Genomic DNA, 19,714 nt, shown 5'->3' with positions numbered 1-19,714 from the left:
CGGTTTGAGTGCAATGCGATTGTTTTATAAACTGCGTTGAAACAAACATTTTTCTCGCTAATACACAGCACTAATACACAGCTGGATATAAACAGCAGCCTGCAGCAAAGGGCGCAGTGGAAGTTTATTAACACAAATAATTCACCAACACAATATTTACTGCTATCCTCAATCACACCACGCTTCATCTTAAAACGTTTTACTCTTTATTTTTACATCAACTTCTTCCTTCCAGTAAACACTTCAATTTGGAACACAGCTTCCAAATCACCTTTATTCACAAACCCGAACACACACCAGCCCAGACTTTCCCCTTTCTGTCAACCCATTCCTGCATCACTGCCTCTCCACCAACAGTTGTTGCTAGAATCATACAATCATAGAATGGCTGCAGCACAGAAGGAGGCCATTCGGCCTGTCGAACCCGTGCTGGCTCTCTCTTAGAGCAACTCACCTCGTCTCACTCCCCAGTCAGTTCAATTTCGGAGGTGGGAAAACTTCTCGAAAGAATAATTCGGGACAAAATTAATAGTCCCATGGACAAATGTGGGTTAATTCAAGAAAGCCAGCATGGATTTCTTAAGGGAAAATCATGTTGAACTGTCCTGCTGGAGTTTTTTGATGAGGTAACAGAGAGGGATGATGAGGGCAATGCTGTTGATGTGGTGTACATGGACTTTCAAAAGGTCTGGCAGCATCTGAAAGTTCACTGACCTGAATCATTAACTCTGTTTCTCTCTCCACAGATGCTGCCAGATCTGCTGAGTATTTCCAGCACTTTCTATTTATATTTCAGATTTATAGCATCTGCAGTATTTTGCTTTTATTGACTTTCAAAAGGAGTTTGATACAATGCAACACAACAGACTTGTGAGCAAAGTTATAACTCATGGAATAAAATGGACAGTCGTAACATGGATATGGAATTGGCTGAGTGACAGGAAACAAAGAGCAGTGAGCAATGGATGTTCTTCGGGCTAGAGGAAGGTTTGTAGTGGAGTTCCCCAGGAGTCAGTGTTGGGACGCTTGCCTTTCCTGATGTATATTAATACCTTGGTGCACAGGGCAGAATTTCAAAGTTTATGGATGATACAAAAATTGGAAGCATTGTGAACTGGCAGAGAAGGTTCGAGGGAACATGTGGCTACTCCTCATGTTCTTCTCAGTGTCCAGGATGAAGTGCGACATGACACGGATTTCCAGATGGTCAAAACAATCAGGGGAAAGCAAACGCAATGGGCATCCTTCAGGAAAACATCACATTTAAAGTGAGAAACTAATCATAAGGCATGAGCAGGGATTGAACCAGCGGTCTTCAGTTTACGAGAATGATGTCTTACCACTTGGCCATCATGCCTTTTGTTAATGAATATCTGAGGCTCCAGAGGAGGATTTGTGATTCTTTTTCAATTTGGTTGAAACAACATCGAGAAACATGCACAGAAATAAAGAGGGATTGTGGAATGGGTAACAGATCAGCCTCATTCACATCATCAGCATCATGAAATCTTCATTCAGACGTTCCATTCCCATCCTCAGCTTTTCTCACATCTGTACAATCATATAAGAGTGGACATTGGGTTGTAACTGGGCAGATTATATAAATAGACTATGTGCATCATCACAGGAAGTGTTGTAATATAATCTGTACGGCACCTCATGGAGAGTTGTGGATGAAACATTCAATGCAAGGTGTGCAGAGTAAACTCAGGTTATTTTAACCGTCAGACTCTTATAAATTGTTGACAGATATCAGAATATTATATGGGGGCCACAGTAAACCAAAGTGAAGATGGAGAAATCTTTGCCTGTACCTTTGAAAAGGTCACTGGACTGAACCAAGCCGAGGAGTGGCCGAGATGGTTCCAGAGGTTTGCAAGGTATCTACTGCATCGGGTCTCGTGCAGAAGCCAGACATGGAGCTGGTCAGTACACTATTGTCTGAAATGAAGGGAGTGTGTATGCAACATCCTCATGAAGAACAGAAGGCTATGTGTGAAGAAGTTATTAAGGCACTCAAGACCTATTTTAATTGAGGAAAAATATGTCATCGTGGAGCCAAAGTTAAAACGCTGCGTTTGCTGACAACGCAACCACCAGGTGACGCTGTACTAGCACATGCGCAAATGCAGCCTCTTCCACTGAAATGTCACTGTCTGTGACATTCAGGCAGCTGCCAGGATTAAAGATGGAGCTACTCAATTTATCACAGAAAACAACTTCGACCCAAAAATCCCCTCAAAGGTTGCCATCGCCGCCTCCGTCCCACCCCCAACAGTCCCCCGCTCCTTCTTGTGCATTCACCAGTTATACAGTACCAAGTCATCTTAATTCACCGAAAGTGAATTACTTTCGGAGCAGTGACTGTCATTTCATAAGCAAATATGGCACATATCTACACAATGGACATGTTATGGTTGATACTCGGAGAACGTTGCGCTGTTTGAAGTCTCATCAGAAGGACAGCACCTCTGACAGTGCTGCACACCCTCTGTAATTCAGTGAGGTTTCATAGAGTCATAGAGTTATACAGCACAGAAACAGGCCCTTCGGCCATCATGTCCGTGCCGGCCATCAAGTACCTATCTATTCTAATTCCATTTTCCAGCACATGGCCGTAGCCTTGTATTTTGTGGCGTTTTGAGTGCTCATCTAGATACCTCTTAAATGTTGTGAGGGTTCCTGCCTCTACCACTCCTTCAGGCAATGTGTTCCAGATTCCAACCACCCTCGAGATGAAACATTTTTTCCTCAAATCCCCTCTAAACAGCACCATCCCATTCTCCGGTCGATCATTGCCCGCTTCCCCCCATCCCACTCTCTGACTGCTCACTCCCCGCTTCGCCCACCACCACCCCCATTCTGCTCTCTGGCCGCTCACACTCCAGGCCATGGGCTCTGCCGCTTCCCTCCTCTCGGTCACTCGCTCCAACATTGCCCCATCACCCCTCGAGGCTCGCCTTGCTTTATCGGGTGGTGCGGTGAAGAATGATCGAATGTTGGAGCGAGAGGCTGAGAGGAGGGAAGCAGCATGGCTTAGAGGTAGTGTCTGGAGGGACGTGGGGGGGCAGCGGGGCGTGAGTGGACGGAGAGAGGGCAGTGCGGGGGTGCGGGTGTAGCAAGCGGCCGGAGGGCGGGGGAGCGGGGTAGCGAGGAGCGGGCAGTGAGCGGCCTGGAGTGAGTGGCTGAGAGGGCGTAGAGAGTTTTCCCGCGCATGCGCCACTTCGTCCTGGAAGACGTAGGATGAGCATGCGCAGCATCTCAGAGCGCAGGAGACTGTTTGTGCATGTGCGCAGCTTGGAGCACTCTGATGACGTCACTGGCTGCTGCATTGTCAGGAATCACTTTGAATTTAATAAGCGTACAAAACAGAAAGGGGAGAGTATTCATTCATTTATCAATGACTTGTACAATCTCACGGAGGATTGTGAATACCGCAACTTAAGGGAAGAGCTGAATGGAGACAGGATTGTGTTCGGGGTATTAGACAACACCCTTTCAGATCATCTACAGTCCAGGGCTGATCTCACATTAACGAAAGAGTTTCAATTGAGCAGACAAACAGAGGTTAGAAAGTTTAACCAATCCGTTGTTCGAGGGGACAGGGAGAGTCTGATCTCGAGAGTTGCAGACTCAATTGAATTTGTTCAGAAAACAAAAGGAAACATTCGGGGTAAAAGACAAGAAAGACGGGAAGAGCATCTCGTGGTAGCTGCAACCAATTGCAGTAGGTGTGGCCGAGAGAGACACAAGTGGGAAAACTGCCTCGCCAAATAAGCTGAGTGTTTTTCCTGCAGAAAGATGGGACACTTTCAGTCAGTGTGTGGCAGTAAAATACCAGCGCTGAATATAATTAAAGGGAAATCCCCAGAGAGCAAAAACATTAATGAAGTACAGGATATCTAAAGTGTGGAAATACATTTTTTAGGTGAAATCCAGGAAATAAAGTGAGAGTTGCTGGACGGCAGAAATTCTGAAATATTTTAAGGCTTTGGTAGATAGATTCTTGATAAAAAAGGGGGTGAAAAGTTATCGGGGGCAGGTGGGAATGTGGAGTTGAGGTTACAATCAGATCAGCCATGATCTTATTGAATGGTGGAGCAGGCTCGAGGGGACAAGTGGTCTACTCCTGCTCCTAATTGGTATGTTTGTATGTAAGAAAACATGTTCTCGATACAATGAGAACGATCATTTGTTTGGAAATGGATTTGAACCCCCTTTTATCAAAAGGTTATAGAGCTTTAATTTTTCTACAATTAACAGGCAAATCCTTGTGGAGGTGAGATTGACAGAAACAATGGGCTGGATTCTATAGAGCCCTCGACGTCGACATCTGTGGTGTGGGTGGGGTGGGAGCCACCTGAAGATGGCCCCGGATGAGGCCCGCCACGGACCTCAACGCCGGCAGGGCCTGGCTCGATATTGCCGGCGACGGCGAGGCCTTGTGGGGGACACCCCACCGCTCGTCAACGGGACCACAAACCTGCATTAATTATTATCCCATCACTTCCTGATATCCAGCTGCGATCTTCAGCCCAGTGGCCGGCACTGCCGTGCCTTCGGTGCCCCATCCGCGGAAATGAGGTGCAACACTGGTGGGGAGGGGGGAGAAGTTAAATTTCTCAGTGTGGTGGTGGGGGGACGGAGTCAAATTAATGTCATGGGTGTAGGGGATGGTGGAAGGGTTATAGTTTACAGTTTGTGCAGTTTTGGGTGGGAAGGTCAGATGGTAAAGGTAGGTTTTGGGAGGGAAAGGGCAAATAATTAATTTAACTGTTATTGGGGGGGATGGGAGAGACGCAAAAGCAATGTATTTATTTCATTTCATTTAATCTTCCTTTAAATATTTTCCAGTGGGACTAACAGCCTTTAAAAATGGCTGACACTCCAGTACAGTACGAAGGTAGTGCTGCACTATCAGAAATGCTGTTTTTCAGGTGAGACAGAAAACTGAGGATCCCTCTGCCCTCTCAGGTGGATGTTAAAGGTACCATGGCACTATTTCAGAGAATAGAAGGGGAATTATTTCTGGGATGCTGGTCATTGTTTAACCCTGAATCAACATCACTTAAAAACAGATTATCTGGTTTTTATCACATTGTTGCTTCTGGGAGCTTGCTGTGCACACATTGCCCACCATGTTTCCTACATGACTCCAGTGACTACAATTGGAAAGTCCTTCATTGGCTGTAAAAGGCTTTGCAACGTCCTGTGGTCGTGAAATGCAAGTCTTGCTTTTTCCATTGTTATCAGTGTCATTGTGATCAAAAGATCGGATTCGTGAACACAAAATTTAAATCAATTTCGATTAAAATAATGTAAAGGCATCTATATTCTTGCACTGTAGTTAATAATCTCCATCTTCCTATCCTGACAGAGTGTAATGTCGTCGACCTTGAAATTGATTCCAGAATCTCATAGAATCTTAGACTCATAGAAAGTTTAAGGCACAGAAAGAGGCCACTCGGCCCATCGTGTCTGTTCCACAAACAATTTCAGCCCTGTTCTGATGAAAGGTCACAGATCTGAAACGTTAACTCTGTTTTTCTCTCCACAGATGCTGCCAGACCTGCTGAGTATTTCCAGCATTTTCTGTTTTTACTTCAGATTTCCAGCATCTGCAGTATTTTGCTTCTGTGTTAATTTGAAAGTTAAAACTGACCCACCTGTCTACAATTCACACTGGGGTCTCCCATGAAATGATTCTGTATAATATTGATATAATGAATACATATTCCGACACAGAGCTTCCCGTGGGGAATTGGGGTTCTGAAAACCAGCAGACTGCAGGAATTTCCACTGGGAGCACAAATGCACAAAATCTACCTTTTATATATCGATTCATTTTAATTGTCCTTCTGGAAAATTATTTTGAAACAATTTAAACATCAACCCACAGCTCCATGACTGGGTCAATTATGAGGTCATCCTCTGACAGGTCATGTGACAGCTGGAGCCACAAGACATCAGAACTAGATTTGTGACTGGATTAAAACCCGGAAGCCTGTCATAATGGCTTTTCAAATAAATCTGTTGCTGTTTGAAAACACAGCAGGTAAACTTTCTGCCTGACCATGAGGGGAGCTAGGCAGAAATTTGCAAAACTCAATCCTTCAACAAAATAGTTCAAAAATCATTAATATCGAAATCATGTGAGGATTTATATGCAGTAGAGAAACAAGCAGAATAAAGAAAGTACAGAGGAGAGTTGAAAAAGGAAATGAGATCAGCAAGAGAATGTATGAGAAAAGATTAGCGAGTCACAGAACTGGGAACTCTGAATTCTTTTACCAACATATGGACAGTCAATGAAAGGGTGGGTCATTTAGGAGATCCTGTGGAGGCAGAGGGTGTGGCTGAGATACTAATTAATTATCACAAAATAAGCGGATGCTGCAAATGTCACAGTAAAGGAGGAGGAAGTGAAGAAATTGGACAGGATGAAAATAGATAAAGAGGAGACAATTACAAGGTTGGCAGCACTCACAGTAGAAAAGTCACCCAGTTTGAATGGGCTGCATCCTGGGTTGCTGAGGGAAGTAAGGGTGGAAATATCAGAGACTCGAACCACAATCTTTCAATCCACTGTAATGACTAACAAGGTCAAGAAAGCTATTTTATAATTAACACATGACCAAAGGAGCCATTTTGTGTTCAGTACTAATGTGCCGTGCAGAGGACACTATTTGTGCTTAAACATTAACACAACGCGGGAAGAAACGGTTACCGATTATCAGCTCTCACTCAATTGGTGCAGAATATGAGCACCAGGGGTTACTTCTGACAGTGGAAGATAACATGGCATCTCATTGGATAGCTACCACCCACTCCCAGCTGGGCTGCCCCCAATCAGTTAGGTGCTGTCCTGCCACGACCTGCTTGCTTCAATGGGTGCTTGGAGCTTAGAGAGTCATCTCTCAACATGCGGATCGATAATCAATGCACCAAGAAAAGCAAGCTCAACAAAGAAGACACCAGTCCTTCGCATCGCAAGCTGGAATGTGAGGGCCATGTGTCCTGGCCTTACTGACACCCTTCTGCAGGTTGATGACACACACAAGACAGCTGTGATAGACAAAGAACTCACAAGGCTCAATGTGGACATTGCTGTGCTGCAAGAAACTAGACTCATTCAAAGTGGATCCCTCAAAGAGAAACACTACACTTTCTTCTGGCAGGGGAAAGCCCAAGAGGCAACTCGTGAGCATGGAGTGGGTTTCACAGGAAAATACACGCCACTTGAGATGAGTGAACCACCCACAGTAGGCTCAGAGAGACTTCTTACTCTTCACGTGTCAATAAGCGTGGGCCCAGTTAATCTCATGTGCATCTATGTCCTGACATTCACCTCCACCACAGATGTCAAGGATCAAATCTATGTGACTCTTGACACTGCCATCAGTAGAATTCCCAGCACTGAGGGACTGTACCTTCTTGGAGACTTCAACGCAAGCTTGGGTACTGACTACAGCTTGGCCAACGAGCATAGGGCACCAGGAGATTTCCAAGATGAATGGAAATGGACAGAGGTTGCTGGAGCTATGCTGTCACCATGGACTCTGTGTGATGAACAGCTACTTCCAGGTCAAGCTGTGCCACAGGGTGTCCTGGAGCCATCCAAGATCACGCCACTGGCACCAGCTAGACCTTATCATCACCAGACATACCACCCTCAGCAGTGTCCTCATCACTCGCAGATATTACAGCGCTGACATTGACACTGACCACTCCCTGGTGTGTAACAAGGTCAGGCTTCAGCCAAGGAAGCTTCATCTATCCATGAAGAAAGGTCGTCCTCTGATCAACACTTGACGAACCACTGATCCAGAAAGGACCCAGGAGTTCCTCAACATCCTCAATCAGGCTCTTTCAGACAACAATGCTCAAGGCCTCAGTGCAATGTCAAAGTGGAATCATCTGTTATCAAGCAGATGGAAAGGTGAGTGGAGCATTACCTTAAACTCTACATAACAGAGAATATTGTCATTGAAGTGGCTCTCAGCGCCATTCCAGACTTCCCTGTCATGGAGGAGCTGGACAATGACCCCACCATAGTAGAGCTCAATAAGGCCATTGACCGTCTTGCCAGTGGTAAAGCCCCGGGAAATGATGGTATTCCACCTGGAATCATCAAAAGTGGAAAAGCGGCTCTGCTGCAGCATCACCATGAACTTCTGTGTCTCTGTTGGAAGGAAAGATCTGCACCTCAAAACATGCATGATGCAAACATTGTCACCTTGTACAACATTAAGGGGGAATCGCAGGGACTGCAGCAATTACCGAGGCATCTCCTTGCTAAGTATTGTGGGGAAGGTCTTTGCTCACATTGCTCTGACCAGATTGCAGACCCTGGCATCACACATCTATCCTGAGTCTCAGTGCAGCTTCAGATCTGGTAGATCGACAGTCGACATGATTTGCTCACTTCGGCAGATACAGGAGAAGTACTGTGAACAGTACAGACCACTCTACATTGTCTTTACATATGAACATACGAATTAGGAGGAGGAGTGGGCCGCTCGTCCCTTCTAGCCTACTTCACCATTCAATAAGCTCATGGCTGAACTGATTACTCCACATTTCCATCTCCCTCCGATAACCTTTCACCCCCTTGCAGATAAAGAATCTATCCATCTCTCCCTTAAAAATATTCAAAGACTCTGCTTCCACCGCCTTTTGAGGAAGAAAATTCCAAAGACTCTTGACCCTCTGAGGGGGAAAATTGCTCCTCATCTCTGTCTTAAATGGGTGACCCCTTATTTTTAAACAGTAACCCCCTAGCTCTAGATTCTCCCACAAGGGGAAACATCCTTTCCACATCCACCCTGTCAAAACCCCTCAGGATCTTGTATGTTTCAATCATGTCGCCTCTTTCTCTTCTAAACTCTAGTGGATACAAACCTAGCCTGTCCAATCTTTCCTCGTAAGACAGCCCGCCCATTCCATGTATTAGTCTAGTAAACCTTCTCTGTACTACCTCAATGTATTTACATCCTTCCATAAACAAGGAGACCAGTACTGTACTCAGTACTGCAGAAGTGGTCTCACCAATGTCCTGTATAGCTGAAGCATAACCTCGCTAATATTGTATTCAATTCCCCTGGTGATAAATGATAACATTCTACTGGCTTTCCTAATTACGTGCTGGACCTGCAGACTAATCTTTTGCGATTCGTGCACTAGGACACCCAGATCCCTCTGCATCTCAGATCTCTGCAATCTCTCACCATTTAGATAATATGCTTTTTTATTCTTCCTGCCATAGTGGACAATTTCCCACTTTCCCACATTACACTCAATTTGTCAGGTCTTTGCCCATTCACGTAACCTATCTATATATCCCTTTGTAGCCCCCTTATGTCCTCTTCACAACCTACTTTCCTCCCTATCTTTGTCATCAGAAAATTTAGCAACCATACTTTTGGTCCCTTCATCAAAGTCATTTCGAGAATTGTAGAATGTTGAGGCCCCAGCACAGATCCTTGTGACACACCACTCGTTACTTCTTGCCAACCAGAAAATGACCCATTTATGCTGACTCTCTGTTTCCTGTCAGCTAGCCAATCTTCTATCCATGCCAATATGTTACCCCCGACACCATGAGCTTTTATTTTCTGCAATAACCTTTGATATAGCACCTTATCCTTCTGGAAATCGAAGTACAATACATCCACCGGTACCCCTTTATCCACAGCACATATAACTCCCTCAAATAACTCCAATAAATTGGTTAAACATGATTTCCCTTTCACAAAACCATGTGCCTCTGCCTGGTTACCTTAATTTTTTCTAAATGCCCTGCTATAACATCTTCATTAATCGCTCCTAACATTTTCCCTAAGACAGATGTAAAGCTAACTGGCCTGTCGTTTCCTCCTTTCTGTCTCCCTCCCTTTTTGAATAAATGAATTACATTCGCTACTTTCCAATCTAACAGAACCTTCCCGAAGCGAGGGAATTTTGGAAAATTAAAACCAGCGCATCAACTATCTCACTAGCCACTTCAGGACCTGGCGACTTGTCAGCCCGCAGCTCCAACAATTTGTTTAGTACCACTTCCCTGGTGATTGTAATTTTCTTGAGTTCCTCCCTCCCTTCCATTTCCTGACTTACAGCGAATACCGGGATGTTATTTGTATCCTCAATAGTAAAGACCAATCCAAAGTATCTGTTCAATTCAGCTGCCATCTCTTAATTATCCATTATTAATTCCCCAGACACACTGTCCATAGGACCAACACTCACTTTGTTAACTCTTTTCTTTTTAAAATATCTATCGAAACTCTTACCAGCTGTCTTTATATTTCTTGCTCGCTTTCTCTCGTACTCTAATTTTACTTTCCTTATCAATCTTTTATAGTCATCTTGCTGTTTTTTATATTCTGTCCAGTCTTCTGACCTGCCTCCCATCTTTGCACAATTATAGACTTTTTCTTTAAGTTTGATAGTATCTTTAACTGTTTTTGTTCACCACGGATGGTGAGTCCCACCTTTGGAATTTTTCTTTCTCGTTGAAATGTAACTATTCTGTGTATTCTGAAATTTTCCTTAAATGTCTGCCACTGAATCTCTATTGACTTATCCCTTAATCTAATTTGCCAGTTCACTTTAGCTAGCTCTGCTTTCATCTCCCTATAATTACCCTTATTTAAGTTTAAAATACCAGTCTGGGACCCACTCTCCTCTCCCTCAAACTGAATGTAAAATTCAATCATATTATGATCGCTACTACTTTGGGGCACCTTCACTATGAGGTCATTAATTAATCCTATCTCGTTGCACAATGCCAGGTCTAGTAGAGCCTGCTCTCTGGTTGGCTCCAGAACTTATTTTTCCAAGAAATTATCCCAAAAACATTCTATGTACTCCTCATCCAGGCTACCTCTGCCCATCAGAATTTTCCAGTCTATATGGAGATCAAAATCCCCCATAATTATTGCTGTACCTTTCTGACAAGCTACCATTATTTCTTTTTTTATACCCCATCCTACAGTGTGATTAATGTTAGGTGGCCTGTACACCTTTTCCACAAGTGACTTCTTGCCTGTATTATTTCTCATCTCAACCCAAACTGCTTCTACATCCTGATCTCCAGAACTCAGGTCATCCCTCTCTATTGCGCTAATACCATCATTAATTAACAGAGCTACGCCGCCACATTTTCCAAGCTTCCTGTCCTTCCTAAATCCCATGTAACCTCCAATATTCACATCCCAATCTATGTCGCCCTGCAGCCATGTCTCTGTAATGACAATCAGATCGTACCTATTTATTCTATTTGTGCTCCCAGTTCATCTGTTTTGTTTCGAATGCTCCATGCATTCAGATACAGAACATTTAGTTTTGTCCTTTTATTATTTTTGTAACCTCTAGCCTTATCTGTTGATTTACTCTTTGATTTGTATGCTCTGTCCCTTCCTGTCACAGTCTGTTTATCATTTCCCATATTTATACCTTTCTCTCTTGCCTTGTCTCTCCTCCTTGATTCACCAGATCTACCCAATTTTGATCCCTTGCCCCCACTATTCAGTTTAAAACTGTCTCTACTTCCCTAGTTATGTGGCTCGCTGGAACACCGGTCCCAGCACGGTTCAGGTGCAGACCGTCCCAATGGTACAGCCACCTCTTTCCCCAGTACTGGTGCCAATGCCCCACGAACCAGAACCCACTACTACCACACCAGTCTTTGAGCCACGCATTAATTTTTCAATTCTAATTTGTCCTATGCCAATTTGCACATGGCTCAGGTAATAATCCAGAGATGATGACCTTTGAGGTTCTCCTACTTAATTTGCTGCCTCGTTCCTCATACTGACTATGCAGAACCTCTATCCTTGTCCTGCCTATGTCGTTGGTACCGACATGGACCACGACAACTGGCTCCTCCCCCTCCCATTGTTTGTTTCTCTCCAGCCCTGAGCAGACGTCCTGAATCCTGGCACCGGCAGGCAACACAGCCGTCTGGACTCTTGCCCTTTGCTGCAGAGAACAGAGTCAATCCACCTTACTATGCTGTCTCCTACTACCACGACATTCCTTTTTTCTCACTCTTTGAGCCGCAAACTTTTTTGTTAATTTTTTTTTTACCAGGCGGATGCATGGAGTGGACGGGGCAAGCCCCTGTTCCATTTCCCTGTCCCAAAAATCAATTTAATATTTGGTCCCCAGATAGGGGACGTATCAGATATTAAACTGATAAGAACAGATATCTTTTATTTTTATTTCCAAAATATACTTTATTCATAAAAATCTGTAAAAATTACATTGCCAGACAGTTTCAAACAGCACCAAAAAATACAAACATTGCAAGGGAGATCAGTTTCCTTCAATACTATCATGAGTTTCTTCACAACCCTTCCATTTCACTCTTGTAATGCCAATTACAGTTTTATATTTACAGGAAATGAAAATATCAACGATACAGTTCGAGGGGTTTCCCATGGATCCAGCCCCTCAGTTCAGCTTGGTGGGGGGACCACACACTGTAGTCTTTCCCCATTGAGCCTTTGCTGTGGTTGCCCCAAGCTTTAGTGCGTGCCTTAGCACGGAGGCCTGGACCTTGGAATGTGCCAGTCTGCAACATTCGGTGGTGGACAACTCTTTGCGCTGGAAGACCAGCAAGTTTCGGGCAGATAAAAGGGCGTCTTTCACCGAATTGATAGTCCTCCAGCAGCAGTTGACGTTTGTCTCGGTGTGCGTCCCTGGGAACTGCCCGAAGAGCACAGACTCATGTGTTGCAGAGCTGCTTGGGATGAACCTCGACAAAAACCACTGCATCTCTTTCAACACCTGCTTTGCAAAGACACATTCCAGGAGGAGGTGGGCGACCGTTTCTTCCCCACCACAGCCAACATGGGGGCACTGTGCGGAGGGGGCGAGACTTCGGGTGTGCATGAAGGATCTGACGGGAAGGGCCCTTCTCACCACCAGCCAAGCTACATCTTGGTGCTTGTTTGAAAGTTCTGCTGATGAGGCATTCCGCCAAATGACTTTGACGGTCTGCTCGGGGAACCATCTGACAGGATCCACCATCTCCTTTTCCCGTAGGGCCTTGAGGACATTCCGTGCAGACCACTGCCTGATGGACCAGTGGTCAAAGGTGTTTTCCCGCAGAAACTGCTCCACGAAGGATAGGTGGTACGGCACGGCCCAACTGCATGAAGCGTTCCACGGCAATGTGGCCAAGCCCATCCTTCGCAACACCGGGGACAGATAGAACCTCAGCGCATAGTGACACTTGGAGTTTGCGTACTGCAGGTCTACACACAGCTTGATGCAGCCGCACACGAAGGTGGTCATCAGGATGAGGGCCACGTTGGGTACATTTTTCCCGCCCTTGTCCAGAGATTTGAACATCGTGTCCCTCCGGACCCTGTCCATTTTAGATCCCCAGATGAAGCGGAAAATGGCTCGGATGACTGCCACGGCGCAGGAGTGGGGTATGGGCCTGACCTGCGCCACGTAGAGCAACAACTTGAGCGCCTCGCAGCTGATGACCAGGTTCTTACCCACAATGGAGAGAGATCGCTGCCCCCACATGCCCAACTTTTGTCGTACCTTGGCTACTCGCTCCTCCCATGTTTTGTTGCACGCCCCGGCCCTTCCGAACCATATCCACAGCACCTTCAGCTAATCTGACCTGACGATGAAGGGGACAAAGGATCGGTCAGCCCAGTTCCCAAAGAACATGGCCTCGCTCTTGCCGTGGTTAACTTTGGCTCCCGAGGTCAGTTCGAACTGGTCGCAGATGCTCATCAGTCTGCGCACCACAGCGGATTCGAGCAGAAGACGGCGACGTCATCCATGTACAGGGAGGTTTTAACCTGAGTGCCTCCGCTGCCTGGGATTGTCACCCCTCCGATGCTCGCATCCTTCCTAATAGACTCAGCAAAGGGTTCAATACAGCAGACAAACAAGACCGGGGAGAGAGGACAGCCCTGTCTGACTCCAGATTTGATCGGGAAACTTTCCGATTCCCACCCGTTGATTGAAACTGCGCTACTGATGTTTGTGCAGAGTAGTTGGATCCAATTGCAGATTCACTCCCAAAACCCCATTTTGGAAAGCACGTCCATCATATAGGTGTGCGATATCCTGTCAAAAGCCTTCTCCTGGTCCAGGCTGATGAGGCAGGTGTCCACCCTCCTGTCCCGTACGTAGGCTTTCGAATCCCTGAGTAGCGCGTGACTATCAGAGGTCTTCCTGCCGGGTACAGTACAGGTCTGATCGGGGTGAATCACCAACTCCAGAGCAGACTTGACTCGTCTGGCTATGACTTTGGACAGAATCTTGTAGTCAACATTAAGCAGTGAGATGGGCCGCCAATTTCTGATTTCTGCCCTCTCCCCCTTCTGCGTGTAAATGAGGGTGATGATGCCTTTCCTCATGGATTCTGACATGCTGCCGGCCAGGAGCATAGTCTCGTATACTTCCAGCTGGTCCGGGCCGACCCAGTCCCACAGGGCCGAGTACAACTCGACCGGTAAGCCGTCGCTCCCGGGTGTTTTACTCGTCTCGAAGGACTCGACGGCCTTTGTCAGCTCGTCCAGAGTTAGCGGCTTGTCCAATCTCTCCCTCCTGCTGTCATCTAAGACCTCTGTGATAGATGACAGGAAGGACTGGGATCTTCTGCTGTCTGTTTGCTTCGCGTCATACAGCCCAGCATAAAAGGATTTGCTGATCCTTAGTATGTCGGTCTGCGAAGACGTTACCAAGCCATCTTCTTCCTTCAGGCTGCTGATAACAGAGCTCTTTCTGTGGACCTTTTGGAAGAAGTAACGCGAGCACGTCTCATCCTGCTCGATGGAGCGGACTCTGGACCGGAAGATGATCTTGGAAGCCTCCTTGGCAAAGAGCGAGGCCTGCTGGCTCTTCACCTCTTGGAGGTCCTCTTTGACCTCGAGCCCCATTGACTGCAACCGGAGTAGATTTTGCATAACTTTCTGGAGTCGGGACATTTCCCTCTGTCTCTCTCTCGCCCTCTGAACACCTTTGTGGATGAAGAACCTCTTGATGTTCTCCTTGATCGCTTCCCACCAGTGAACTGGAGACTCAAAGAGGTGTTTCACGGTCCTCCAACCTTTGTAATCCCTTTTGAGTTCCTCAACGTTCTCTGGGGTCAGCAGTGTAGCATTGAGCTTCCACGTCCCTCTGCCAACCCGCTGGTCGTCCTGTAAGTGACAGTCGGCCAGTACGAGGACGGCTTGACGTCGGTGGATCCCACCGTGACAGCACGGGACACAAACAGGAAGTCAATCCTGGATCGGGCAGACACGTCCGATCTTGACCATGTGTATCTGCGCTGCGCTCCTTCTGCAGGCTTACTGAAGACGTCGTGCAGTTTTGCATCTTTAATTGTTTCTATTAGGAATCTGGACGTAGCGTCCAGTTTGCTGTCGTCACTGCCGGATCGTCCAGCCGCATCGATGATGCAGTTGAAGTCACCGCCTAGGATGACCGGCCTGGACGTCGCCAGCAGCAGTGGGAGCTGCTGGAAGACGGTCAGCCGCTCGCTGCGTTGTACCGGGGCGGTCACGTTGATCAACCGGAGCGGAGCGTTGTTGTACATCACGTCTGCTACGAGGAGGCGACCGCCCACCATCTCCTTAACGTCGGAGATGGTGAAGTTACCTCCCCGCAGCAGAATACCCAGGCCGGCGGAACGGCAATCGTTACCCCCCAACCAGATCGATGGCCCGTGGGACCACCACCGTGACCACTGCCTGTAGGTGCTGAGGTGTGGTATTCCACACTCCTGCAGAAACAGTAGGTCAGCTTTGACCTTGGCAAGGTCATCCAAGGTTGAAACACATCGCGTAGTAGATTTAATGCTCCGCACATTAATGGAAGCAATTCTTACACCCATTTTTTTCGAAAATTAGTTGTTGCTTCCCATAGCATTTGTCCTCGCTAGTCCCAGTCCTTCGGGATGTTCCTGCATACACATCGTGTGCGCAAGCAGTTTCACGTTGGTTGGACTCAGAAACCCCTCCTGATTTTTTCATGCAGGCTCTTTGAGCCTTAAACACTTTTTTTTAATTTCCAAAATATACTTTATTCATAAAGATCTGGAAAAATTACATTGCCAAACAGTTTCCAAACACCACCAAAAAATACAAACATTGCAAGGGAGATCAGTTTCCTTCAATACTGTCATGAGTTTCTTCCCAATCCTTCCGTTTCACCATTGTCATGTCAATTACAGTTTTACATTTACAGCAATTGAGAATAACACTTACTGCAGATGTGCTTGCCCTGGATCACACTGGCATCCAGGACCTCCCACATGCTGCAACTGTGACACATCCCCTGTCCTGTCATCCTGAACGTGTTTCAATTAGCTACTTAAATATTTTATTCAATTGTTTATTTTATTAAGCTTACCACTAGTTTGTTTACTATTTTAAACATTAGGACTAAAATGGACCTTAATCACTTGCCAGATACTCTTCAAACATGCAGCTTCTTCCAAACCAATCAACTACCTGCATGCCTGTGATGTCATAGCTTACCAGATCCTCACCAAACAGCTCCTTCCACTGCACCAAAGCAAGAACCAAATCCTGTCAACTCACCACAGCGGCTCGATGTTTCCCTGCTCTCACTCTCCATTGTGATGTCACTCCTGCTGTGCTCCTCTCTCTCTTGCTCTGTCTCTGAGTCGTTGCTTTTGACACACTTGTTCACTCTCTGTTCCGTCATGCTCTTCTCTCTCTGTTCCAAAATCTGACTGTGGTGGGATTTGAACACACAACCTTTGAATGCTTTAGTTTATCATTATTTAAAACACCAACACGCTATCCATTGCGCCACAGAGCCACACTACCTTCGATAGACATCACCAAGGCCTTTGATCTTGTCAGCAGAGACGGACTCTTCAAACTGCGATGGAAACTCGGCTACCCTCCTTAACTCTTGGGCATCATCTCTTCTTTCCACGAGAACATGCACAGTTCCATCAGTTCCAATGGAGCAACATCAGACACTTTCAAGATCAGCAGTGGGGTAAAGCAGGGCTGCACGCTGGCGTCAACTCTCTTAGGAACAGAGGAACATAGGAGAAGGCCATTCAGCCCGTCGAACCTGTTCTGCCATTCAATTCGATCATGGCTGGTCATCTACCTCAACGCCCCTTTCCCGTGCTATCCCCATATCCCTTGATGTCATGAGTATCAAGATTTCTAACAATTTCTGTCTTGAACATGCTCAATGATTGAACTGCCACAGCTCTCTGGGGTAGAGAATTCCAATGATTCACCACCGTCTGAGTGTAGAAATTCAACTCTATCGCAGTTTTAAATGGCCTACTCCTTATTCTGAGACTTGGTCCCCTGATTTTAGACTCACCAACCAGGGCAAACATCCTATCTACGTCCACGCTGTCACGCCCTGTAAGAATGTTATCAGTTTCAATGAGATCACCTCTCATTCTTCGAAACTTTCAGGAATATAGGCCCAGTTTCCTCATAAGACAATCCCACCATCCCAGGGATTAGTCTGCTGACCCTCTGTTTCACTCTCTCTATGGCAAGCATATCCTTCCTGTTGGAGAAATATTCTTAGCTTTGCTAATTATTACTTACTTTGTAGAAGCAGAAAAGCAGGACACAGCTTGTAGCTAATCTAACCACAACCAACGGTCATAAATTGTAGACAGAGCAGCTAACCACAATCAGACGTTACGGTCAGATATGGTGTCTGGAGTGGGCATTGAATTAAGGAACTAGCTTGTTATTGTTGAAACTGATGTTTTGCTGACCTCGGACCCTGCATGGTGCACCGTTACGTCGGCAGTCTTGTGGGTGCTTATCTAATAGTGAAATTGTTAGCTCTAACTTTTTTATACTATATAAGTCCACGGCGATCTGTAGCTCTTTGGGAGTAGTGCTGGACCGCATTTCGGTAAGGTGTTATTTCCCTTGATATCATGCAATAAAGTGTTTGTTCTCAACGTCTGAGTCCGGAGAATTTGTTCAACAATTGGGCACAATCTGGATTTTCTCCAACACTTGATTAGATGAGGAGACCAAACTACACACAATACTCCAGCGCAGTTTCACCAAGGCTCTATACAATTGCAACAAGACATCTTTACTCCCGTACTCAAGACCCCTCGACCCTCGTGTGAAGGCCAACATACTATTTGCCTTCCTAATTGATTGCTGCACCTGCACAAGAGCTTTTAGTGTCTCAGGAACAAGGACACCTAGGTTCCTTTGGACATCAACACTTCCCAAACTCTCACCATTTAAGAAATACTCTGTCTTTCTGTTTATTCCACCAAAGTGGATAACTTCACACTTATTCACATTTTATTCCATCTGCCATGTTCTTTCCCATTCACTTAGCCTCTCCAGGTTCCCTGGAAGCCTCTCTGCATCCTTCTCACAGCTCACACTTCACCTAGCTTTGTGTCATCTGCAAACTTGGAAATATTCCATTTAATCCCTACATCCAAATCATTTATTTCGGTTGTTAACAGCTGTGGCTCCAACACTGATCCTTGCAGTACCCCAATAGTAACAGCCTGCCATCCTGAGGAGGACCCGTTATTCCTGCTCTCTGTTTTCGGTCTGTGAAACAATTCTCAATCCATCCCAGTATATTATCCCCAATCCTATGTGCTCTAATTTTGTTTACTCACCTCCTGTGTGGGACATTACCAAAGCATCCACTGGTTCTCCTTTATCTGTTTTACAGGTAACATCCTCAAAAAACTCAACAGGTTTTTTCAAACCTGTTTACTTTTAATAAATCTATGTTGACTCTGCCCAATATTATCATTATTTTCTAACTGTCTAGCTATCACATCCTTTATAATTGGTGTATTCTTCTCCATGCTGCTATTGAACACTTTCAGTGACTCAGATGGGGGTGTTCATCTGCATATCAGAGCTGACGACAAGCAGTTCATCTTGGCAAGACTCCACTTGGACGTAGAGTCTTGGACGTAGAGACTCCACTTTCCATCAACATTGACAACATCACTTTGGAGGTTGTCAACAGCTTCACATACCTTGGATCAACACTCACCAGAAATCTGTCCCTTGATACTGAAATCAGCACCAGGATTGCCAAAGCTGCAGCTGTCATGTCAAAGTTGAGAAGACGGGTTTGAACCGACAGCAAACTGACCGAAAATACAAAGCTCCGCTTGTACCAGGCTTGTGTTCTCAGCACCCTCTTTATAGTAGAAAATCATCAACAACTTATACAAGCCAAGAAAAGCAGCTGAACAGCTTCCACCTCCACTGCCTCAGATGGATATTGGGCATCTCCTGGCAGGACAGAGTGCCGAATGAGGAAGTACACCAGCGTGCAGGGATCCGCAGCATGTTTGCCCTCTTGAGTCAGAGGCGGCTCTATTGACTGGGCCAAATGAATGACAGTCACATTGCCAAATACATGCTCTGTGCTGAGCTTGCTGTCAGCACGAGACCAAAAGGTCAGGGAAAAAATCAAGTCATTTGGAGAGGTTTGAGTTAATTAAGGAGAGTGGGCATGGATTTATAAATGGAAGTTCATGCTTGATGAATCTAACTGCATTTTTGATACACTATCTGAGAAAGTTGATGAAGGGAATGCAGTGGATGTTGTTTATATGGATTTTACGAAAGCATTTTATAAAGTACCACATAAAAGGGTGGTTCATGGATTAGGAGGGTTAGTGTCCATTTGGATAGTAAATTGGTTTAAGGACAGAAAACAGCGAGTC

General features: G+C 45.7%; 1 non-coding gene across 1 annotated transcript; it reads right to left on the bottom strand.

Annotated features, from left to right (window-relative positions):
* Positions 1-12,051: 12,051 nt before the first annotated feature.
* Positions 12,052-12,233, bottom strand: LOC137361706 (U2 spliceosomal RNA). The gene has a single exon (XR_010972318.1). It is a non-coding gene; the product is annotated as a U2 spliceosomal RNA (small nuclear RNA).
* Positions 12,234-19,714: the final 7,481 nt, after the last annotated feature.

The sequence above is a fragment of the Heterodontus francisci genome, unplaced genomic scaffold (genome assembly GCF_036365525.1).
Source record: "Heterodontus francisci isolate sHetFra1 unplaced genomic scaffold, sHetFra1.hap1 HAP1_SCAFFOLD_91, whole genome shotgun sequence".
Taxonomy (NCBI): Eukaryota; Metazoa; Chordata; class Chondrichthyes; order Heterodontiformes; family Heterodontidae; genus Heterodontus; species Heterodontus francisci.
Note: the sequence above shows the minus strand (reverse complement) of the source record. Positions and strands in the feature narration are given on the sequence as shown.